The following is a 25,591-nucleotide window of genomic DNA, read 5'->3' as shown; positions in this document are numbered from 1 at the left end:
GGTAGTAGTGCTGTTGTTTTGAAGGACCTCAGAGCAGACTGCAACCCAGTCCCAATCCACCAGTGTTACAGTATCTGGTTAGCCACTGTGAGAACGGGATGCTGGGCTAGATGGGTCTTTGGCCTGATCCAGCAGGATCTTCTTATGTTTAGGAGTGGGGAACCTGTGGCCCTCCAAATATTCCAAGACTAGATTTATGTAACTTTGAAGCTGATAATGAGGACACTGAACTTGTCAAGGATTATCAATACCTCGGCACAGTCATTAACCAAAATGGAGACAATAGTCAAGAAGTCAGAAGAAGGCTAGGACTGGGGAGGGCAGCTGTGAGAGAACTAGAAAAGGTCCTCAAATGCCAAGATGTATCACTGAACACCAAAGTCGGGATCATTCAGACCATGGTATTCCCAATCTCTATGTATGGATGCGAGAGTTGGACAGTGAAAAAACTGGGTAAGAGAAAAATCAACTCATTTGCAATGTGGTGTTGGAGGAGAGCTTTGTGCATACCATGGACTGCGAAAAAGACAAATAATTGGGTGTTAGAACAAATTAAACCAGAACTATCACTAGAAGCTAAAATGATAAAACTGAGGTTATCATACATTGGACACATAATGAGAAGACATTATTCACTAGGAAAGACAATAATGCTGTGAAAAACAGAAGGGAGTGGAAAAAGAGGAAGACCAAACAAACTTACAAGATCTGAACAGGGTGGTTTACAACAGATGCTACTGGAAGTCGTTGATTCATACAGTCGCAATATGTTGTAATTGACTTGAAGGCCAATAGCACACACACGCAGTGCCTATCATCCTTGATCACTAGGCCATGCAGGCTGGGACTGATGAGAGGTGAAGTCCAACAAGATCTGGAGGGCCACAGGTTCCCCACCACTGTGTTACAGGTTGGGCAGGGTGCTCATCAGAGGAAGACATTTGGCGACCAAAACATGTGGTCCAGCCCACTACATGTCTGTCCACATGGGTTGTTGCCAGGGGAACACAGAATGAAGACATGCCAAGACCAACCAAGGCCTGCTGTTCCTAGCATTTTTACTGGGTAAGAGCTGCATGTATTTTGAGAGGCAAATATTCAAACACATTAAAGTCAACCAAGAGTGTTACTACCATTTTCACATAGTTAAAACCAACCACGCATGTAAAAGTCAAAGAACCATATAGCTGAGGTCTTCTTGGCATTTAGTACTTAAGAAAAGAATAACACTTATTTGAGAAAGAAGAACACGGTGGGTGAGCAATAGAAGAAAGATATTTTTTCCTGCTGCTGTGTTTACTCAAAACTCTGACAGAGTTGTTCAGGCTAGTTCTTTCCTTTTTAAAGGATGAAAAGTATAGTTTATTTTAATATGGGTTGTTTTACTGTACATTGAGCTATCATGAACATTCTTTTATGAAAGGAATATATATAATTGACTGTATTTCATCATTTGAGAACCGTACATGTTCTGTCCAATTGTTCCTTGTGTATGGAATTAACTAAAGAGTCTCTTCTTTCTTCTACCTCTCGTAGTAGACTACACAGAACCACAGCTATTTTTGGTATTTAAGGGTACATTGAGAAGTACATAAAAGGAGAAGTTGTCAAACTCTGGAGGCATGCTCCCCATGCTCTTGTCACATGTATCCTCTGCAAGATTTGAACTTTGGGGGAAAATGACTTTGCTAGTTTACAAAAGGGCAAGGTATGCAATGTGACAGGTAGCAGCCAATCAGCACTGTACACAGCCCATGCTACAGTGTTTTCAATGTTGATTCACTAATAGGCAAAAAACCTTGTGGTTTAAGAATGTACCTATAGCCCACAGATATTTCTATCAAACTTTAAAAAGCAGGGAAATTGGGCAGCTATAGTGAATGCACCTGGGGAGCAGGAGACCTGACCTCCTCTCTGACATATTATACTGCCCTACAAATTGGTCAAAATGCAAACACAATTTGGGTTGGTCTTTCACAGTCTAATCCACTTGGAAAAATTTGGTAACATGTGCCTCTGAGCATAGGGTGAGTGGTGGCAATACCTGCCATCTCCAAATATGGATAATTATATTTTTGTATGTTTGTTGGGGTTCTTGGCTTTTTTCCTATGTTACTAATGTTTCTACAGAGAATCTAAACTAGAAAATTTTATTTCCCTCATTCTTCATCCCAGAAAACTGTCAAATTTATTTTATTAATTTCAAAGCCTTTTTACTGGTCAATGTCATATGATGGTGAAGACAGCCTTTTGTATTTCAAATTGGAGGTTGTGTTCTATTTCTATTTTGAGTGCATTAACAGTTGAATCTGAAACTGCAGATTGATGTAAAATCAGACTGTTTACAACATGTTGCTACTTCAGCAGTGACTCTAGCTGTTGGAAAAAAGAGGATGCATGTTTTCAGCCTGCTACATTTAAACCACTTCATTTAAGGCAAGGTGGGCACGGTCAATTAAAAACATAGAGCACACCTAGCATTTTGCTAGAATATATTTCACCTCCCACTGAATCTTGTGCAAATTGAGACACTCCTGAGGCCCACTGGAGACTATTCTGCAGACGTCAGTGCCATTATTCCACAATTATGTTTGGAGTTTTTTTAGTGTAAATTTTGCAAAGTGTTGCTGTACTTCACATATTCACAAAAATAGAAACAAAAGAAAATGATTTCCTATAGGAAACTTCACTAAAATTGCAAAGTAAATCAGACATATTTAAAGTGACCACCTGAACTATATCAACTGTCTTAATAATGTTGCTTCCTCCCTGCTAAAACAAGATCAACACAGCACATGTTTTCTTTCTATTATTTGGGCTGATTGCAGGTGTTGCCACCAGTCACCATATGCTCAGAGGCATATGTTACCAAATTCTTCCAAGTTACACAGCAAGTGGATTTGACTGTGAAAGACCAACCAAATTGTGTTTGCATTTTGACCAATTTGTAGGGCAGTCCAATATCTCAGAGAGGAGTTCAGGTCTCCTGCTCCCCTGGTGCATTCACTATAGCTGCCCAATTTCCCTGCTTTTTAAAGTTTGATAGAAATATCTGTGGGCTATAGGTACATTCTTAAACTGCAAGGTTTTTTGCCTATTAGTGAATTTCTCTGCTTTTTAATCCAGGAGGTAAGAAATGGGATCCTGTCCAAGTTTGCTGAGAATGGATTGATCATTTGCATGCTTATTGAGTTCAGTGGGATTTACTCACCTGTAATCATGCTCAGGATAGGTGGAACTGAGGACAGGGGATGGGGAGGGGAGGAGGAGGGAGGGGAGGAAATGCAGAGGGAAGGACTGGGTGATCTTGGGCCAGTCGCTGCCTCTCAGCCTCAGAGGAAGGCAATGGTAAACCACCTCTGAATACAGCTTACCATGAAAACCCTATTCACAGGGTCGCCATAAGTTGGGATCAACTTGAAGGCAGTCCATTTTCTATTTTCAAGTCCCATTCATGTTTTTTTATAATGCTCCCAATAGTTTGTAAGGCCACATCCACACCATATATTTAAAGTACTTGATATTGCTTTAGCAGGCATAGCTTCCCCCAAAGAATCCTGGGAACTGTTAGGAGACCCCTATTCCCCTCATAGAGGAATTCTCAGAGTTCCCTGGGAAGAGGGATTGACTGTTAAACCACTCTGGAAATTACAACTCTGTGAGGGGAACAGGGGTCTCAGCAACAAACAAGGTTTCTCTGGGGAAGCCATGACTGTTTAAAGTGATATAATGCTGCTTTAAATTAGTGGTGCGGCCTAAGTTGCTTAGAGACTTCTTATGTAGCAAGCAGCTAATAAGTTGAAAATAAATAACTAATAATATCTGTGGTGTGGACAAATGTCTACTTTTTATAGCAAAATGTGCATGTAGTAAGGTAAGCTCAACTCTTCACCATTCAGCCCACTTTGGATAGACAGAGAAGCTCAGGAAAGGTTCAGGCTTCCCTCCCTAATTTTAGATGAGACTTCAGGAAATATTAAAAACAAAGGGAAGTGCTCTCCTTAAGTCTGGCCTTAAAACAGCAAAGGTTTCATTGAAAATCTAGTTTGGGAAGGGCCATAACTCAGTGGCAGCACATTTGCTTTGCATGCAGAAGGTCCCAGGTTCAATGCCTGGTACCTCCATGTAGGGCTGAAACCTTGGAGAGCCACTGCTAGACATTGTAAACAATACTGAGCTAGATGGACCACCTGTCTGACTTGGTATAACGTGGCTTGCTATGTTCCCATGAACTGATTCCACAAGACACATAGGACAACAGAGAGAGGATGGCTAGGTGCAGGTTGGAGAGCTCCTTGGGATTTTGTGACTTGCCCTTGGTTCTGCTCAAGAGCCAGCTACTTCCCATTCAATCATTATCATACAGATATATAAACAAACCAGTTTTCATCACAAGGCTCCAGTATGAACTGACCTTTCTATCACTTAAGGAAAAGGGAAGCAAAACAAGAAAAACTAGCATATGAAAACACAGCTATACAATGCCTTGCTCACCAACACCACACTGTATATTGCTGTGTGAGAGAAATAGGAATGAGGAAATGCAACAAGCTGACTGTCCTTTCTGGATTAAGTTGAACCAAGCTCAGCTCTGCTTCAGCATGTCGGTCAATCAGCATACTTGCCCTAAAGAATTGGCCCTGGCAAGAATTCCCAGTAGGACAGCTTGTTACTGCTCAAATATGGGTAGGTTCACTCTGAGCAGCAGCATCTGGGAGAAACTAGGGTCCTTTCTCATCCAGTTGCTGCATGCGATGCTATCAGCATTTTTCAGAGCCACAGCTAATTAGCTTGAGCACAAAAGTATTAATTCAACTTTGAAGAGGAGATACTAATGTTTCCTCCAACACTAAATAAGAGAGCCACTTTCAAGGGATTAATATGTACACTGTCACCTACCATCCTGTTCGTGAAGGTGCACAGTAATAAGCCTGCCATCTGTTTGGCAGGAAGCACTATGACAATTAAGAGATCATTTTCAAGAAATCTTCCCTGAAACACAGAGTTCAAAACTAACCAGTTGCTGCAGGCACCTTTCCAGAGTAAAGAGAGAAGCAGAAGGCTAGGGGTCATATCCAATGTTTGTCCTACTCAGAGAAGACCTATTAAAATTAATGGACATGACTAACTTTGATTAATTTAATCTGATCTACTCTGAATATACCTTGGGCTGCTTTCACACATGGGGCTGATTGGGTTAGTCTAATGGATTTTAAGAGTAGCGCTTCTCTCCTGATTTCTAACATTCCTTTCACACTGCAGTACCTGTTGCGTTAAGGAAGAGCAGTTTTTTCAGACGATGTACAAACATTTCTCACAACTGTCTTTCACATGGCTTGTTTTTGTCCCTCACCCATTATACACATGCACAGTTCCCCACTGTGTCCCGTCACCATGCAAGCCCTCTCCCTTTAGGATCTGACTTTTTAAATTATTTTAGTTGTATCAACACAGGAGTGTGTGTGTGAATGCTGCTGCTATCTACGCTGATGCCAGAATACTGGTACAATTTTCGTCAGGCAAAAAAAAAAATACACCGCGACTAACAGGCGGGAATGCACTGCATGCTACGATGCCTGTCATATGAGCAGCTGCAGCTAGCAAAAAACTCCCGCAATCTTCCAGCTTCCCAGCCTTGCTAACGGATTATTTCTGGTATCATTTATCACAGAAATTTGCACTAAACTTGAACTACATTCCACTAGAATTCCAGAGCTAGGTTATGAATACTGGAGGCATTCAAGAGGCAGCAGGACAGCCATCTGTCGGGAATGCTTTGATTTGGATTCCTGCACTGAGCAGGGGGTTGGACTAGATGGCCTTATAGGCCCCTTTCAACTCTACTATTCTATGATTCTATGTATATCATGTGAAAGATCAAATTTAATGCGCAAATTACTAGGTAAGAAATCAGAATAACGGAATTCACTAATAGGCAAAAAACCTTGCTGTTTAAGAACATACCTATAGTCAACATTTCTATCAAACTTTAAAAAGCAGGGAAACCTGGCAGCTATAGTGAATGCATCAGCGGAGCAGGAGACCTGACCTCCTCTTTGACATATTGTACTGCCCTACAAATTGGTCAAAACGCAAACACAATTTGGGTTGGTCTTTCACAGTCCAATCCACTTGCTGTGTAGCTTGGAAGAATTTGGTAACATGTGCCTCTGAGCAGGAGAGGAGGACAAAGGAAGAGAGGAGGGGAGGAGGAAGGGAGAGGAAAAGCGATGGAGGGGAAAGACAACCAACAGACCGGTATCAATTCGAGTTCATTCTTTGTGCACTAGCCGCTGCTTTTATTTATTTATTAGATTTATATTCTGCCCTTTGTCCCAGTAGGAGCCCAGGACGGCAAACAAAAGCACTAAAAATACTTTAACACATAATAAAAACAGACTTTAAAATATATTAAAACAAAAACATATTATAACATATTAAAAACATTTTAAAACAAAACATATTTAAAAGCATTTTTTAAAAGCTTTAAAAACATCTATTTTTTTTAAAAAAGAAGGTTTAAAAGCATATTAAAAAGCAATTCCAAACATAGATGCAGACTGGGATAAGGTCTTTGCTTAAAAGGTTTGTTGAAAGAGGAAGGTCTTCAGTAGGCGAAGAGATGGCGAAGAGAGTCGGCGCTGGAAAGATAACAGAATGGGACATTTTACTGTTCCATTCCCCCTTTGCAAAAAAAATTATTATAATATCAATGGTTTGAAAGGAAACATAAATATTTTGAAGTGAAATATTGATAAAGGAAAGGAAACATCTATTAAATTGACATTCTTAATATCATTATTTTAGAGGCAGATATTTTTTTAATCCATTTTCAAAAATAGCTGCTGGAAACTGTGACATAAAATTTGATCTGCAACAATAGAGAATAAGCGAATCCAATGCCAAATCCAAACTGGGTGGAATTCTAGCACATCCCTAGTTGGATACAACACTAGAAGGCCAACGGTATACAAACAATGATAATAATATGTATACAACTTTTTGAGTTATCAAAATGTTCCACAGACATTAGCCATCTTCCCTACCCCCTGCATTGATGGGGCAGCTGATGGGAGGGGCATGCCTATATCATTTATGATGCTGTCTCTTTTTCTTCTCTTTTGGACGTGGCAGCCATTTTGTATTATGCCATGCCTCATGGCAGCCATTTTTTATCACACACACACACACACCAAGTGCTTGGACAGCTCCTTGAAAGTTTGGACTAAAACCTGGAGCAGATTCACTGCCCCACTGACATCTGAACCACCAGCTTCCACTGCTTGTGCTTAAAGGCTTCCACCATCCACACTCCCAACATAGCATGAGAAGAGACTCCCTTGGTAGAGGCCAGGAGAAGTAACTTGCTAGAAGTCAGAGAAACAGCAAGGATGGATGGCAATTTGACACCTAACATGACACAGGGAGAAATAGCAAACATTCTGGCCCAAATGCCACAAAATCAAAACAGTGTAGTTAAGACCTTTGCATGCTTATTATTATTTTTTCCCAAAGGGGTGCAAGAAAGCTTTCTGCTGAACTAGTAAAACCAGTAGTGCAAGGTAGTGATTCACCAATTATTTTACTGCCAAGGACTGTACTAACCTCAGCTGTTTGAGCATTCTGTCTTATGCTATATGGGCTCACTGGCGGTACCTTGATATTTTTCCCCAGACAATTCTTCACATAGTCAACAAAAGCAGGGACTGTGTTATATGCCATGAGAGCTTAATGGGAGAAAGAGAGAGAGAGAGAGAGAGAAAGAGAGAGAGAGGATGCTGAGGGTGGCACACATGGTTCTTCCTACCCCCAGTGTTTTATCTTCACAACAAATTTATGGAGTAGGTTAGACTGAGAAACATTGACTGGCACAAAGCTAACCAGTGAGAGTTGCATGGTGGAGGTGGGATTTGAACCTGGAATTGCTCAGTCTGAATCAAATTACTACCCTATACTGGCTTTCCAAACGTTTTCTGCATATATAGGAATATAGGAAGCTATCTTACACCAAGATGGACCATTGGTCCATCTCGTTCAGTAGTGTCCATACTAAGTGGCAATGACTCTAGGATTTCTGATGGGACATTTCTTGAGATGTCGAGAAATGAACTTGGGACCTTCTGTATGCAAAGCAGACATTCTACTGTAGAACTACAGTCCCTCTATTATTAATTCCTTCCTTTATAGCAGGGATTATGAACCTTTTGGGGCCAGTGGGCACATTTGGAATTTTGAGAAAGTTCCATGTGTGCCAATCACAAATTGTCTGCTGTTGGGGCGTGGCATAAAACAAAATGGCTACCATGGGAGAATGCCATAACAAAAAATTATTGCCACATTTAACAGAGCAGAAAAGGAGACAGGACCACAAACGAGGTATGGGCGTGCCCCTATCAGCCGCCCCATCAATGGGCAAAAGGCACCTACATCAGCCACTGCCAAGTTCACTCACAGAAAAATGCTCTTTACTCCTCTCCTCTCCTTTCCTCTGTCCAGAACAGATGGGAGGACAGGTGTCTAATCCTGGCATCCCATGAAATGTGGGCATATTTAAGGGTGTGTGTTCAATGTAAGAGAGACTGAGCTACTGTGAACAGGAACTGAGCAAGCACGAAGAGCAAATAGCATTGTAGATTTTTGAGGGGATATCTACTGAGATCTTTCACAGGTGCCTTAGGAGATATTGGACGGCATGCTGGAGCCCATGGGTGCCACATTGGCTACCCCAGATTTGCAGCTTTCCCTAGATCTAGGCTGTTATTGAAAATCAGTTATTTATTTTATTTCAAAAAAGATGTTGATTAAGAAACAACAAAGATGAGGTTGAAATGGAAGGAATAGAGCACAATTCACTTGCTCTTCATTAGGTAGGAAAAAGAACCACTGTAAGTCAGGCTACCATTATTATTTTTTAAAAGACACTTTATTAACACCCTTGCCTTTCGTCATCATGATCTCAGGAAGAAACCAGCATCATAAAAATGGTGATGCATTGTTTAATACTCAGGGGAAAAACCAGACAAAACTTAGCCTGCTCCACGAGCTAGAGGGAGCCCCAGCTGAGGAAGCGTCAAGGCCCCAGCTGACAAAGCGTCAAGGCGAGTTAAGCAGCAGAGCGAGTTCGGCAGCAGGGCGAGGAGGCCAGGGCCCCCCACTGTGCCCGTCTGTTCCCTGACCTCAACTAAACCGCAGTCTCCAACCCATTGACGTAATAAACCTTAAACAAAACTATGCAGGTAAGAAGCCAGCAGGGGTGTGGGGGCTTTCCAGTGTTTTGCACCGCCTGCAGCATGTACGACTATCTGCCTGTTGGACAGACGTCGTGGGTATGCTCTCGGTGCAATGAGCTCCTGGCTCTCCGGGAACGACTTCATTTCCTTGAGGCCAAGGTGGCGGACCTGGAAAAGCTGAGAGAGGCAGAGATGTGTGTGGAGGAGGCCTTCAGGGACGTTATAGCTGTGTCCCACTCCAACGATGATAGCTCTCCTGCTATCATGGACAACGATGGTCTCGGGGAAGTAGAACATCCAGCTGAGGAAGAGGGAAACGATCCCTTAGAAGGGACCCATTCCTTGGGGGATGAGCAGCTATCCTCTCGTGCCGAGGATATATCTCCAGGGGGTGGAGGGATCCTTGTAGTGGGTGATTCGATCATTAGGAACATAGACAGTGGGGTGTGTGATGGGCGTGTAGACAGCAAGGTGTTTTGCCTGCCTGGTGCGAAGGTTGCGGATATCGCCCGTCGTTTAGATAGTTTGGTAGACAGTGCTAGGAAGGAGTCAGTGGTCTTGGTGCATGTTGGCACCAACGACATGGGGAAATGCAGCCGTGAGGTCCTGGAAGCAAAATTTAGGTTGCTAGGTAGGATGCTGAAAGCCAGGACCTCCAAGGTGGCTTTCTCTGATATGCTACCAGTTCCACGCGCAGGACCAGCCAGACAGGCCCAGCTTCGCAGTCTCAATGCGTGGATGAGACAATGGTGTCGGGTGGAAGGGTTCGGATTTGTTAGGCACTGGGGAACATTCTGGGACAAGCCGGGCCTGTACAAAAGGGACGGGCTCCACTTGAACCAGAATGGAACCAGACTGCTGGCACTTAAAATTAAAAAGGTAGCAGAGCAGCTTTTAAACTGACTGAGGGGGGAAACCCGACAGGAGCTGAGAAAGGTCCGGTTCGGAATAAACCTCCCCCCTGGGATAAAAACCAAAGAAATGATGAAATTTTAAAAGGGGTAGGCCTAGAAGTAGGCATTGTGAGAGCAGGGGCACAGGATATAAATTCAGAAGAGCAAAATTACCACAGGCCTAACCACAAGTGCCAAAGGCACTTGAAGAGAGACACTGCTTACAAGTGCCTGTACGCTAATGCTAGGAGCCTCCGAACCAAGATGGGAGAACTGGAGTGCTTGGTCTTAGAGAAGAGCATTGATATAGTGAGCATAACGGAGACCTGGTGGAATGGAGAAAACCAGTGGGATACGGTTATCCCTGGATATAAACTATATCGGAAGGACAGGGAAGGACGTATTGGTGGCGGAGTCGCTCTATACGTGAAAGAAGGCATTGAATCCAGCAAGCTCGAAACCCCAAAAGAGGCAGACTCCTCCACAGAATCGTTGTGGGTGGTGATACCGTGCCCCAGGAGGGACTTAATACTGGGAACGATCTATCGTCCCCCTGATCAAAATGCTCAGGGAGACCTTGAGATGAGATATGAAATTGAGGAAGCATCCAAACTAGGAAATGTGGTAGTAATGGGTGACTTCAACTACCCGGACATAGACTGGCTGCATATGTGTTCCAGTCATGACAAAGAAGCAAAGTTTCTAGATATTCTAAATGACTATTCCCTAGACCAGTTGGTCATGGAACCGACCAGAGGGACGGCAACCCTGGACTTAATCCTCAGTGGGGACCGGGACCTGGTGCGAGATGTAAGTGTTGTTGAACCGATTGGGAGCAGTGACCACAGTGCTATTAAATTAAACATACATGTAACTGGCCAATTGCCAAGAAAATCCAACACGGTCACATTTGACTTCAAAAGAGGAAACTTCACAAAAATGAGGGGATTGGTAAAAAGAAAGCTGAAAAACAAAGTCCAGAGGGTCACATCACTCGAAAATGCTTGGAAGTTGTTTAAAAACACTATATTAGAAGCTCAACTGGAGTGCATACCGCAGATCAGAAAAGGTACCGCCAGGGCCAAGAAGATGCCAGCATGGTTAACGAGCAAAGTCAAGGAAGCTCTTAGAGGCAAAAAGTCTTCCTTGAGAAAATGGAAGTCTTGTCCAAATGAAGAAAATAAAAAAGAACACAAACTCTGGCAAAAGAAATGCAAGAAGACAATAAGGGATGCTAAAAAAGAATTTGAGGAGCACATTGCTAAGAACATAAAAACCAACAACAAAAAATTCTATAAATACATTCAAAGCAGGAGACCATCTAGGGAGACAATTGGACCCTTGGATGATAAGGGAGTCAAAGGTGTACTAAAGAACGATAAGGAGATTGCAGAGAAGCTAAATGAATTCTTTGCATCTGTCTTCACAGTGGAAGATATAGGGCAGATCCCTGAACCTGAACTAACATTTGCAGGAAGGGATTCTGAGGAACTGAGACAAATAGTGGTAACGAGAGAGGAAGTTCTAAGCTTAATGGACAATATAAAAACTGACAAATCACTGGGCCCGGATGGCATCCACCCGAGAGTTCTCAAAGAACTCAAAGGTGAAATTGCTGATCTGCTAACTAAAATATGTAACTTGTCCCTCGGGTCCTCCTCCGTGCCTGAGGACTGGAAAGTGGCAAATGTAACGCCAATCTTCAAAAAGGGATCCAGAGGGGATCCCGGAAATTACAGGCCAGTTAGCTTAACTTCTGTCCCTGGAAAACTGGTAGAAAGTATTATTAAAGCTAGATTAACTAAGCACATAGAAGAACAAGCCTTGCTGAAGCAGAGCCAGCATGGCTTCTGCAAGGGAAAGTCCTGTCTCAGTAACCTATTAGAATTCTTTGAGAGTGTCAACAAGCATATAGATAGAGGTGATCCAGTGGACATAGTGTACTTAGACTTTCAAAAAGCGTTTGACAAGGTACCTCACCAAAGGCTTCTGAGGAAGCTTAGCAGTCATGGAATAAGAGGAGAGGTCCTCTTGTGGATAAGGAATTGGTTAAGAAGCAGAAAGCAGAGAGTATGAATAAACGGACAGTTCTCCCAATGGAGGGCTGTAGAAAGTGGAGTCCCTCAAGGATCGGTATTGGGACCTGTACTTTTCAACTTGTTCATTAATGACCTAGAATTAGGAGTGAGCAGTGAAGTGGCCAAGTTTGCTGATGACACTAAATTGTTCAGGGTTGTTAAAACAAAAAGGGATTGCGAAGAGCTCCAAAAAGACCTCTCCAAACTGAGTGAATGGGCGGAAAAATGGCAAATGCAATTCAATATAAACAAGTGTAAAATTATGCATATTGGAGCAAACAATCTTAATTTCACATATACGCTCATGGGGTCTGAACTGGCGGTGACCGACCAGGAGAGAGACCTCGGGGTTGTAGTGGACAGAACGATGAAAATGTCGACCCAGTGTGCGGCAGCTGTGAAAAAGGCAAATTCCATGCTAGCAATAATTAGGAAAGGTATTGAAAATAAAACAGCCGATATCATAATGCCGTTGTATAAATCTATGGTACGGCCGCATTTGGAATACTGTGTACAGTTCTGGTCGCCTCATCTCAAAAAGGATATTCTAGAGTTGGAAAAGGTTCAGAAGAGGGCAACCAGAATGATCAAGGGGATGGAGCGACTCCCTTATGAGGAAAGGTTGCAGCATTTGGGGCTTTTTAGTTTAGAGAAAAGGCGGGTCAGAGGAGACATGATAGAAGTGTATAAAATTATGCAGGGCATTGAGAAAGTGGATAGAGAAAAGTTCTTCTCCCTCTCTCATAATACTAGAACTCGTGGACATTCAAAGAAGCTGAATGTTGGAAGATTCAGGACAGACAAAAGGAAGTACTTCTTTACTCAGCGCATAGTTAAACTATGGAATTTGCTCCCACAAGATGCAGTAATGGCCACCAGCTTGGATGGCTTTAAAAGAAGATTAGACAAATTCATGGAGGACAGGGCTATCAATGGCTACTAGCCATGATGGCTGTGCTGTGCCACCCTAGTCAGAGGCAGCATGCTTCTGAAAACCAGTTGCCGGAAGCCTCAGGAGGGGAGAGTGTTCTTGCACTCGGGTCCTGCTTGCGGGCTTCCCCCAGGCACCTGGTTGGCCACTGTGAGAACAGGATGCTGGACTAGATGGGCCACTGGCCTGATCCAGCAGGCTCTTCTTATGTTCTTATGTTCTTATGTTCTTATTTTAGAATTTCAGATTCGTGTTTGAAAAATCCTAATACCTCTAGCTTCACAAAACCTCTCTAGTAGCACTTTTAGAAGACACGTTAGATGTCCCCACCACCACCATCTAAAGTGCCAAGATAATGTAAAATGGCAGAAAGAAAGAAAAAGAAAAAACATGTCTTTGAAGGAGATGGCTAAACTCTTCCCCTTTTGACATCACCCATCACTGTCCTTTTAATTCCTAGTTCTTCTAGGAGCCTCATCCTTTTGACATCCAGACAATCACAGCTATTCATACAATTCCTTAGGCCACCTGCCAGTGGCCCATTTTCATTCACGTGGGGCAAAAGACGAAGCACAATGCAGAGCCAACGCGCTACACTTTGAAACAATGTTCTGACAGTGCAGAAGCCTTTTTTTTTTTTTTGCCCCTAGTGAACACAGCCAGGATACGAGAAAGCCCTTCTTATTGTGCATTCCATAGCCAACTCCTGCCAGGTCTCCAGGGAGCATAATGACTTCTGCAACCATTCTAGGCTGGTGAGTCAAACAGCAGGTAATATGAACAGTAATATGAGGAGGATTTGTCGTAAACAAGAACTCTAACCCTTATGCACTGAAGAGCAGCGATCCAAGCAAGAAAGGCAACACCAGCTTAATGACACAATCAGGGCTGCTTTGCCTTAGCCCTCTCCATTTTAAGAGGAGGTCATCGTTAGTAAACCGTAAAAGTGAGAATGGTAGCTGTATGACCCCCTCCTTTGGGAAGAATTTTTCCTATGTGCTGCACAGCTAGTACCAATTTCCCCCATGCACATACACATACTCAAAAACAAAGATACTGGCTTGTATTCAACATAGCGGTAAGGAGATCTGCTTGCCCAATGGAAGATTCTCCCCTTTCCTCCCCCCCTTCGGCTGTTCTAGGGGTTCTCCTGACCCCCCAGAGCAGATTTGGTGAGTGCATGGGGGGTGGGAGAGGAGGGGGGAAGTCCAGTTGTGCCACTGGGGAATCCTTGCGCTGGCTTTCGTTAGTGCAATGAGTTAGCTGAAAACAGACCTACTGAAATTCAGAAACCTAAATTAATCATGTCTATTAAATTTAATTGGTCTACTCTGAGTAGGACCAGCATGGGATACCACCCACTGATGTCAGTATTGCTTCAGCAAATAAAAGATGCAAAACAAATTGAGAATTCTGTTGCTTTTTCTTTTATGACCACAATCCTAGCACAGGTAAGGGAAAAGTGTGTGCATAGTTAAAGATTATTTTTAGTGCTGAGGAGGAGGAGGTGGTAGCAGCGGTAGCGGCCCCAGTGGGCAGTGAAGACGGGCGGTAGGAGGAGGTGAGCAGGCATGGTAATGGTGCTGGTGAGGGGCCCTGTGAGCTCCTGGGCCAGTGCCTGACCTGGCTGCCTGCATGTGCCAGGCCTGCTGTTAAGGCAGCTGACCTCATAGGCCTACAGTTCCAAGCACCTTTCATAAACTATAGTTCCCAGGATTCCTTGGGGGAAACCACTGCTGTTAAAGTGGTATCATAGTCCTTTAAACGTATGATGTGGATGTGACCACAGTACATCTTTTTCATCTGACACTGGTTGGTAGATCTGAGGGTTTTATTAAAAAGCAAAGCAGATCCAAGAAGCCTAAAGCCTGCCCACCTCTAAGCTTTTCTGTCCCTGAGGCTCATGGCAGATTTATGACCCATCCACATTACACATTTAAAGCACTATGATACTTTAAACAGCTTCAACCAAAGAATCCTGCCGAGCCCTACAATTTCCAGAGTGGTTTAACATCCAATCTCTCTTCCTAAGGAATTATGGGAATTGTAGTGCTGTGAGGGGAATAAGGGTCTCCTAACAACTCTTAGCACCTTTAACAACAGTTCCCAGGATTCTTTGGGGGAAGTCATGACTGTTTAAAGTGGTATGCTACTGTTTTAAATGTATAGTGCATATGGGGACTTAGAAAGCCTGGATAAACAGCTTATTATTTGCCATTTAAATTACAAAGGAGGAGGAGATGAAGAGTTGAATAGGCACACTATGGATTTTGGGCTCACAATACACTCAGAGTTAAGAACTTCACAAAGAAATCTTATGCATACTTGTTCAGACACAAGACCTACTGATTTCAGTGGGAAACTGCACACACAGGTGCTTAAATCTCTCCCACAAAAATCAATGAGATGTTAGAGCAGACTTTCCCAACCAGTGTGCCTCCAGATGTTGGACCACAACTCCCATCAGTCTCAGCCATTGGCAATGCTGGCTGAGGCTGATGGGAGTTGTGGTCCAACAACATCTGGAGGCACACTGGTTGGGAAAGGCTGTGTTAAGAGTGCTGAGCTTTGAATGGGCTGAGCCTTTTAACATTTCTCAAAAACAGTTTGGGAGCTGCACTGTGACTATTCATATGTGATGGTGGTATGGTGAGCTTCCATGTGTATACATCCACTACGTGGAATGGGATGCCTAAACAAGTTAATATAATATCTTGAGTTGTTAAGAGAATTTTTTTTGTTTGGAATAAGGACTGGTTTGGGTTACTTTTCAGATTGTTTTACTTCTGCACTTATTTGTCCTCTTCATTCCCCCCTCCCCCCCATCCTGCATCTGTACTTTTCTGTTCTCTGCTTTGCTTAGATCAGCCTTATGATGGAATTGTTGCCAATCACAAGCTGAATATGAGCCAACAGTGTAATGTGGCTGCAAAAAAGGCAAATGCTATTTTAGGCTGCATTAACAGAAGTATAGTTTCCAAATGACATAAAGTACTAGTTCCCCTCTATTCAGCACTGGTTAGGCCTCCTTTTGAGTACTACATCCAATTCTGGACGCCACACTTTAAGAAGGATGCAGACAAACTGGAACAGGTTAAGAGGAGGGCAACAAGGATGATCAAAGGACTGGAAACAAAGCCCTATGAGGAGAGTGAAACAACTGGGCATGTTTAGCCTTGAGAAGAAAAGACTGAGGGGAGATATGATAGCACTCTTCAAGTACTTGAAAGGTTGCCTCACAGAGGAGGGCCAGGATCTCTTCTTGACTGTGCCAGAGTGCAGGACATGGAATAATGGGCTCAAGTTACAGGAAGCCAGATTTCAACTAAACATCAGGAAAACCTGTTAGAGCAGTACATCAATGGAACCAATTACTTAGGGAGGTAGTGAGCTCTCCAAAACTGGAGGCATTCAAGAGGCAGCTGGACAGCCACCTGTTGGGTATGCTGTAATTTGCATTCCTGCACTAAGCAAGGGGTTGGACTTGATGGCCTTACAGACCCTTTCCAACTCTACTCTTTTATGATTCTATGAAGTTTGTTTTTCTCTGATGAACAACTGAACTCCTGTATGGTGTCAACACGTGTCAAAGTTGAGAATGAATTTTCACACACAGCTGTAGATGCACCAAAGGTGTATGTGCGTGGAAAGACTTCCTTGTATAGACACAATGTTGTAGTAAGTTTGTGAATTGTGAGTTCAGTTCCAGCTGCTTTCCAGAACTAACGACCCTGGTCTCCTTTGCCATTCCAGGAAAGAAATTAAGAGAAGTTTCACTTTAAAAATTAAATTAATACCTATAAACATTTCAGCATGTCACATAGGAACTATACATCTTCTTGAACTACAAGTGCTAGAATCAACTGTACAAGTACACAATCTCTATTCTACAGAAACGCTCTGGACCAGCCAGCTAACACGGCTTCTGATGGCTCTACCAGCAAATCTCACACACCCTATTTTGGTACTGCATAAATTAATATGAGAAAAGTTATATAATGTGATTCATAATTATCATTTGCACAGTTGGGTGAAGGTCTTAAACTGTTGCAGCTAAGGCTCTAGTCACATTATACTCTTCAAAACCATTTTGAAATGGAACCAGTTTAAAAGGATATATTTTTTAACTTTTTAAACGAACTAGGGAAGAAATGCCCCCCAGACACGCACACATACACAGTATTCCAGCTCTCCATTGCCTGGGCTATGTTAGTAAGGTCTCATTAGGATTCCTGTGTGTTAGAGAGCCAGTTTACTCACCTCTCTGCTTGGTCTCAGGTCCTGCCCTGGACTAGGCTAGGCTGCTGCACGGTCTAGGCCCAAAAGCTTAGGCACACGCACACCCACCAGATGCACTAATAGCACCCACCATCTACAGAGGCTGGTTGAGCATTACAGGGAAAGGGAAGATGCTCTGTAGTGCATAACAGTACTGTCCTTCCCACCTTGCCTTCATTCAGCTGCAAACCCTCTGGTTTGCCAACTCTCTCCACCAGCCATCAATACTTGTGTTCGTTCACACTTTTAACCCTTATATTTGCTGTGTTCACATTCCCATGGTAGGTTTGCCCTGCCTCTCTCTTTGGATGCCTAAACTATATTTCTAAAAGCTCAACTGAAGCTTTAAAAGTTACTGCAATGCTAGAAATTTGGTGACTGAAGGAAAATTTTGGAGAAACAGAATTATAATTTGGAAGGCAATGACCTAATTTGCCCCAGTCACTACACCCCTGCCATCCATCCATCCATCCATCCATCCATCCATCCATCCATCCATCCATCTAGTTGCCATTGCCGTTGTTATTATTATTATTATAAATATTTCTATCCCGCCCTTCTACCCTATAATAAGGCACTCAGGGCGGCTTACAATAATTTTGTTTTTTTATATTAAGCAAGAGGCCAAGCTTTTCATATGCTTCTGCAAAGACATTTGGGATAGTTTGAAGATCTTTCTCTGAATGCACAGAGACTACATTATCATTGGCATATTGAAGTTCTACGACAGAGGTTGTAATTACCTTACTTTTTGCTTTCAGCCTACTGAGATTAAAAAGCTTTCCATCTGTTCGATATGTGATTTCCACACCAGTAGGAAGTCTCACCTCAATAAGGTGTAGAATCATAGCAATGAAAATAGCAAATAAGGTAGGAACAATGACGTATCCCTGTTTTACGCCTGATCTGACTCTGAATGGCCATTGTTATCCAAAATTGTCACCATCATGTTGTCATGAAGGGGTTGCAAGATATTCACAAATTTATCACAGCAATTTTCAGAAGGATGGTCCAGACAGCAGTTCGATTCACAGTATCAAAGGCCTTAGTCAGATCAATAAATGCCACATATGTTCCCGACATTTTTATTGAAGCTGTTGTGCAGTGATGATCATGTCCACTGTCCTCCTGGAAGGACGGAAACCATTTTGGGATTCAGGGAGGATATCTTCTGAGACAGGTAGGAGGCGATTTGTGAGGATCCTTGCAATGATTTTACCTGCGGTAGCATGAAGAAACATACCTTGATAGTTCCTACAATCTGTTCTATCGCCCTTCTAAAAAAGAATGATAATTATGGCATCCCTAAAGTCTTCTGTGATTTCCTCCCTCATCCAGATCTTTTCAATGAGTTTATGAAGTTGTTGTGTAAGTTCAGGCCCACCTCCTTTAAAGGAATCCCATCAGGTCCACTAGCTTTGTTATTCTTCATTTGATTAATGGCTTTCCTGACTTCATCCAAATTAAGGGATACTGCAAGCTTGTCTCTAGTTTGTTGTTGTGGAATTTGCAAGAAGACCTCACCAGCCACAAAAGATTAAGGAGGTTGTGGTAATGCTCTTTCCAATGCAGTGCAATAGACTCTTTAGCAACAAGTTTGGTACCATCCATTGAACATAAGGGATTAATACCATAATTTGTTGGTCCATAGATAGCCCTTGTGGCATTAAAAAAGCCTTGTATATCATGAGCATCTGCAAAATGCTGGATTTCTTGAGCTTTGTTTATCCACCAGGCATTCTTAAGTTCTCTAGTTCTTTGTTGGACCTCAGCCTTTGCACTGGCATAGATTTTCTTCTTAGCAGCACAGTCAGTGTTGTTCTGCCATATCCAGAATGCTTTCCTTTTCTTGTTGATATGTTCAATCTCAGTATCATTCTCATCAAACCAATCTTGTTTTGACTAATGTATACATTTTTCCAAGCCATTTCTCTTCATATAATGCATTTTTGCATGTTATCTTCACTCATATATTCATTTTTCTGCACACTTTCCCCTAATACAGTGTTTCTCAACCTTTTTTATTTTTTTGTTGCTGGACTACAACTCCCATCAGCCCCAGTCAGCATGGCCAATGGTCAGGAATTATGGGAACTGTAGTCCAGCAACAAAAAAAATAAAAAAAGGTTGAGAAACACTGCCCTAATAGATGTGTGTTTGTAAACATTGGTTGGTTGGCAAATAGCATTGCAAAATTCGAATAAGTGCAAATTTCAAGGGATGGCTGTGTTTCGGTTCTCATATTGTTTCAGAAAGTGTGTATTTGATAAATTCAGCTTGAAATGCAAACTGAATCAAAATTCTCACACATCCCCACTCTCACCCTGTTGCCCAGCAGAACCTGTATTCAGCAATTCAGAAAAGGCTAAAAAGTGTTTTTTTGATACATATCGTTCTTCATAATGTCTGGCAGTCATTACCCCACCAAAGATCACTCTACTTCTTCCTCCCCAGGGATGGATGTGTGTGTGTGTGTGTATATATATATATATATACACACACACACACACATATATACATACATACATACATATTTATTTATTTTAGTGCAGTGGGGGTGTAACCTTTCCCCCCCAAGACCAATAGGAATGGTCTTTCCCTCTAAGATCAATAGGAATGGAACAGCTGCCCTGTCTAATGCTAGCACAGCTTGGCAGGTCTCTAGAATTCACTGCATTAAAAGAAAAAAAAGAGGTGCTAGCATTCAAATCTCCATAAGTTCCAGCCTGTATCATAGAAGGCTGTGTTTCCCATGTCCCTGATCTGGTTTGTGAGAATCAGTGTACTAAAGATACTTCTCACACGCTCAGACACTACTCTCTTTAGATAGGATGATTGACTGAACTGATAATATTGAAATCTTGATTTCTATCTGTGTTACAAGCTGTAGTGGTGTGTTCATTTCACATTTCCTAATTGTTGTTACAGACAAACTCACAATATTGCTTTTAATTGATGCTTTGCTGGCTTTTTCTTTTATGCTGGATTTTTATACTGCTGCATTGACTTGTTTTGTGTTTGTTTCTATTTTGTGTTTTTATTATGTTTTTATATTGATTGTGTATTATTGTTTTTATTATGTTTGTAAACTGCCCTGAGCTCTGTTTTTAACAGTGGAAGGGCAGGATATAAATCCTCTTAATAAATAAATATTCCAGTGTTGGAAACTAGAGTTAAGACATTTAAGGCTGAAAATGTAAGTTTTTAAAAAAAGATTCCTCACATCCTCCTCCAGGTTTTGGTTGCAATTACTAGGCACAAAAACAAAACAACTGGACAACACATGAATATGCTTAATCTGCATAATTTGCAAATAATTTGCATAATACACACATTCGCCTGGCCAGATTTGTGGAAATGGAATATGGCAACCATACACCTTCTTGAAAATTAAAGCAGAGGAACTACTTAGCAGTGTTTACCTTGGCTTTGTACAATTTACACCCCCCTCCCTTATTTGCTAAAAAACACATACTCTTCCTTTTAGGGCAAACAGCAGCTAACGCAGCCTACTCAGGCCTGAGAGACCAGGTTTCCTTCATATGTCACTACTGTCAACGTGGGGGAAAAAATCTAGCTGAAGGAGAATGTATGAGGGGAGGGGAAGATGGGAATAAATAAGTCTTTTGTTTTGAAGGTTAAATAGCCAAAAATGCAGCTCAGAATGTTCCATAAAGGTTTCGCTTTCAGCAACACACAGCGGAAACAAAGCTGATTCCTCCTCTTTCTCTGCCCCCCTGACCTCAGAGTTTTATATGTCACTGCTTGGAAGGCCTTTAGTCAGGGCTGCTTTAGTCTACGGCTTTCCCAGGACATTCAAGGTTTTCCTCCTCTGGGCCTGCTTGAGCGGGGAGCTGTGGTGGGGAGGGAGGGCTTTGCCTCAGATCTGAAATACCAGGGGGAGTTTACCGATTAATATTCATGAACAAGGAACAGTCTGCTTTTTGTTACCATTGCCTTTTCCCATGCAAGGTGGGTTTAGAGGGAGGAATACATTAACACCCATATCCTTACTGTCACAACTATCCATCTCTAGAGTGTCTAAAAGGCGAGAGCCAGAGCACAACCCAAATGATAAATAATTAACAGGGAAAGAGAGCTTGTTTCCTTTTCTCTCCTCCTCACCCACCACCAATTCTTCTTGCTTTCTCCTCATTTGCCGTATATATTAATCTCATTACTTCATTTTTAAACAACAGGACTGTGTTTCCAAAATAACTGGCTTCACAGAAGCTCTGGATGTGGTAAGGATGGTTTGCGTACATGCATACACACACATACACCTTTTCCACCAGTAGCCCAACTGATTGCTATTATTTGTATTGTTTTTGGGGGTTGTTGTTTTTTAAATTCTGAGGGCACATGCCACGTTGTAGCTAGAGAACAGGATACCTCCATTTGCCCAGAGACAAAACTTGAAGAGTGCTCTTTAACTGTGGTGTAAATCAGGACTTTCTGCTTTTAGCTCAGAAAAAAAGCTTACATCAGTATAAAAATATAGGTGAACAAATAAAAGCAAAGGTCTTCAGAAGTGACAACTTTGGAGATGTAAAGCCCGAAAAGACTTCTTTGCATCTGATCTACAGAGACATTAAGACAGCTTGTATATTTTCCTTTAACTCAATGGGTATTGATAAGTACTTAGTACCTCTAAAGTGAAGTCAGATCTGGATCTCAAAACAGTGACATTCAGAAAGCAATAAGGATTCTTTATTTTCACCATTGAGGCCGTCTAGATGCTTTTGAGTAAGTTACATTGCAATATCCTGTTTAATTTGAGAGATACCTTTTGTTTATCTATACCCCATGCATTCTCATAATGCACACATAACATTATCTAGTTCATCCCACCCCAGGCAGATAATTTCCAAGAACAGAGGCCCACACTACACACTTAGAAATAACACACGGTACATCATAGATCATATCTCTTCAAACTGCAGATATGGGAGAAGCATTCACATATGTGAATACATTTCTCCTCTCCCCACCGTCCCATATAGCAAAAAGGTAACAGGTCAGGGAATAGGGCACTAATCTAAGCTTCTCTGGTGCTTCTGTTCTGCATGCGGGGTGCTTTAGATGAGGAGCAGCAATTAGCCACGATGCATATCCCCAGCAGCTGTCTAAACTGGCACTCTCTGAGAAGGCTACAGATCATTGCATAAAACTACAATCTCACAAGGGCTATGAGCAAAGTTGAGGTAGGTTATTACCAACTGTTATAGCTGAGCACTCAAAAGGAATTTTCCTCACTAGTAAGCTGATTTGGTAAAGGGAGGGTACAAGGCGTTAAAGGGAATGTGTCCTGTTTCCCAGCTCAAAGCTTGGTCAGTCATCCCAGTCATCTCCAGATGTTACTTCCTTCCTATTCACCAGGTGTGGGGAAGGTTTGGCCCTCCAGATGTTGATAAACTACAAACTCTCATCATTCCTGACCATGGGCCCATGCTTACTAGGGTTGATGGGAGTTGCAGTTCAGCAACATCTGGAAGGCCGAATGTCCCCCACACCTGCTGTACACAAATGCAGTCACATGGCAGATATTCCTAAATTCCAGCTTTATTACATAGGAAGGTCCAATGACCTGTCTACCTTCCATGCTAGAAAATAATATCCTACATTCCATTTAGATTTTTTTAAAATTAAAGTCAACTACATTTGCCCTGATACTTGATCTTCACCACCTCAGTGAGAATGTATTAGACCTGGACCTGAGGAGATCAATTCCCATTCAGTGATGAAGCTCATTGGGCTTGTTTGTCTTGCAGGGTGGTTGTGAGAGAAAAAATGGGGGACTGAGTGGGCTTATCTGTGCTCCCTGATGAAACAATGGATCAAATCAGCGCATAAGCAAGCAATCATTTATATGAAAATACCTGTCATTTGACAATTTTTCAGATATAGTATATAGTATCTGATAATGTTTGGTATGTAGAAAGCAGTAACTGTCACGTGAAAGCAAGCCACTTTGTTCCATAAATTTCCTGACAGGTGATCTGAATGATCCAGAGTTCAGTATCTGATGCTAGAGAACTGACCCATTCATAAGTTCACTGTTTGTTTTAAGGAAGGACCAAATTACCCGGTAGTTTAATGGCCCTTTTTTAACAGGACAAGTTGCTTGTAGTTATCCCTTTCTCTATTATTTCTATTCCAAATCGCCCCTCCCAAGCAGTTTCTCCTCGACCTCTTCTCAGGGTTTCAAACACTAGTCCGCACTCTGACCAGCAAAAAGAACTGGGAGAGGCATCAGTACTGCAGAGTGGCACAGGGTGACAGCAGCTGTGGGAAAGCTCAGAAGCCAATGGCCTAGTGCTCTTGGCAGGCCACCCAGCTGGGACAAAAGGCCCATGTATCCAATGGTCAGGTCCATTCTTCTCAATCACCCATCCTATTGAGGAGACTGGCTGATCCAGCATTTTTCAAGATTCATTTTCATGAGCTATGCAGAGCCTGATCCTATTGTGAATGCAGATCATAACCCTTCTTTTAAACAGGTAGGCCAAGAAATTTATATCTTTCTGCCTTTAGGGACCAGTTTCCAAATACAGAGGGCTTACCTTGAAAATGTTTTCCATACTGTTTGATGTTGTGGAGCCATCAGTGGGAATACTGAGAGCGTTAGATTCCTGGGTGGTTCATTGATTTGTTCTAGTTTTACTAAATTGACTAACATCAACTCACTCAGACACTTAACTTTCCATACTGAAATGCTTATCTGAATACCCTTTTGATGAAAGGGGGTGGGGAAAAAAGACTTGAAAGTTGAAATAGATATCTGAGTTTTATGATGTGGAAATGGACTTTATATTTATCTCTGTATAAATGAATCACTGTGTTGTGAGTAGCAAAGGGTGCAATACCTTCTACCTATTTAAATTCTGTAAAAATGGATTTTCATGTGCAAAGGATTTTTAATGAGTGAGCATCTACCTACCTACCTACCTACCTACCCTACCCTACCCTACCCTAACCATACCATATAATATTTTCCTAAGCTGTCATGCTGTCATGCTATCACACAGCATCATGTGGGGGCAGAGGGTGGGGGCAGGCGGCAAGCGAGGCAAGGGTGTGAGGGCAGCAAGGATGGCTGGGGGGCAGGCAACCAAGCAAGGCAAGTGGGCAGCTGTGGGGCAGGTGAGTGTTTGTGCAGCTGTGGAGAGAGCAGGCAAGCATTAGGGGGAGTGGCTGTGGGGCAAGTGGCGGTGGCAGCCTGAGCAGGACACAGATAAATTTATTATTTATTTATTAAATTTATATCCCACCCTTCCTCCCAGTAGGAGCCCATGGTCTAGGCACGCTGTGCAACATTGCCATTTGTTGAGGAGGCAGCAATGCAGTGGAGGAACAGGTGAGAAGTGTTAGCAGGCCCATAGCAGCCAGTGCACACCAATGCCTGGAGGCACTGAGGGGAATTGCAAGGGAGGTGGCAAGGGAAATGGGCTGTCTGGGTGTGTGTGCCTGAGGGGCATTTGCTAGTGCCTGAGGAGCACATTTGTATGTGTGTTTGGGAGTGCCTGGGAGTGTGTGTATGTGTAAATGTGCATGCGTGTGCAGCCGCATGTGTTTGGGGGTGCCTGGTGTATGTGTGAATTTGGGATGGGGTGGTGAACAAAGCAAGCAGGGAGCCATAGTCCCCCACCAGCACATACATATTAAAAATACACACTGAAACATTAAGAGAATAAAAAATCTTGATAGACCACAACAGTCCATTGGTATTACCATTTGATCCAATTATCTCATAGTTATGTTGTTTGTCATCTACATCTAGTTATTCACACAATAACAACAGAAAAATTAAATGCCCAGGATCACATGCTGACTAGTTAAGATTTTCTCTCTCCACCTAGTCCCCAAGGTTCAGCTGCAAGACTAGCTTGATTTGGTTCCTAAGTTCTCTCAATTGTTTTCATTCCACTGGTCATTATATGAACAGTGTAATGTTAGGAACCTGTGCTTGTGTTTGGTTGTTTTCCTTCCTCATCCCTTTTTCTTTTTGTATTGCGTCTGTAAGCAAGGACATCCTTTTTACTGATCTTATGTAAGCCATTCTGGGACCATTCTGGCGACAGAGCTGGATAAAAATGCATGAAGTAGATAAATAAAAAGGGTCCTGCTCATATGCTATACTCCTCAATATGAATATGCCCTTCAGGGTGTATCATGAAGAAC

General features: G+C 42.4%; 1 long non-coding RNA gene across 1 annotated transcript in view; it reads right to left on the bottom strand.

Annotated features, from left to right (window-relative positions):
• Positions 1–6,557: 6,557 nt before the first annotated feature.
• The window catches only part of LOC133378088 (uncharacterized), a 42,646-nt gene continuing 23,612 nt past the window's right edge, over positions 6,558–25,591 (bottom strand). The window contains exon 3 of the long non-coding RNA XR_009760850.1: positions 6,558–6,641. This is a non-coding gene — a long non-coding RNA (uncharacterized LOC133378088). The remainder of the gene's footprint in view (positions 6,642–25,591) is intronic.

This window comes from Rhineura floridana, chromosome 2 (assembly GCF_030035675.1).
Source record: "Rhineura floridana isolate rRhiFlo1 chromosome 2, rRhiFlo1.hap2, whole genome shotgun sequence".
NCBI lineage: Eukaryota > Metazoa > Chordata > Lepidosauria > Squamata > Rhineuridae > Rhineura > Rhineura floridana.
This window is presented reverse-complemented; position numbering and strand designations above follow the sequence as displayed.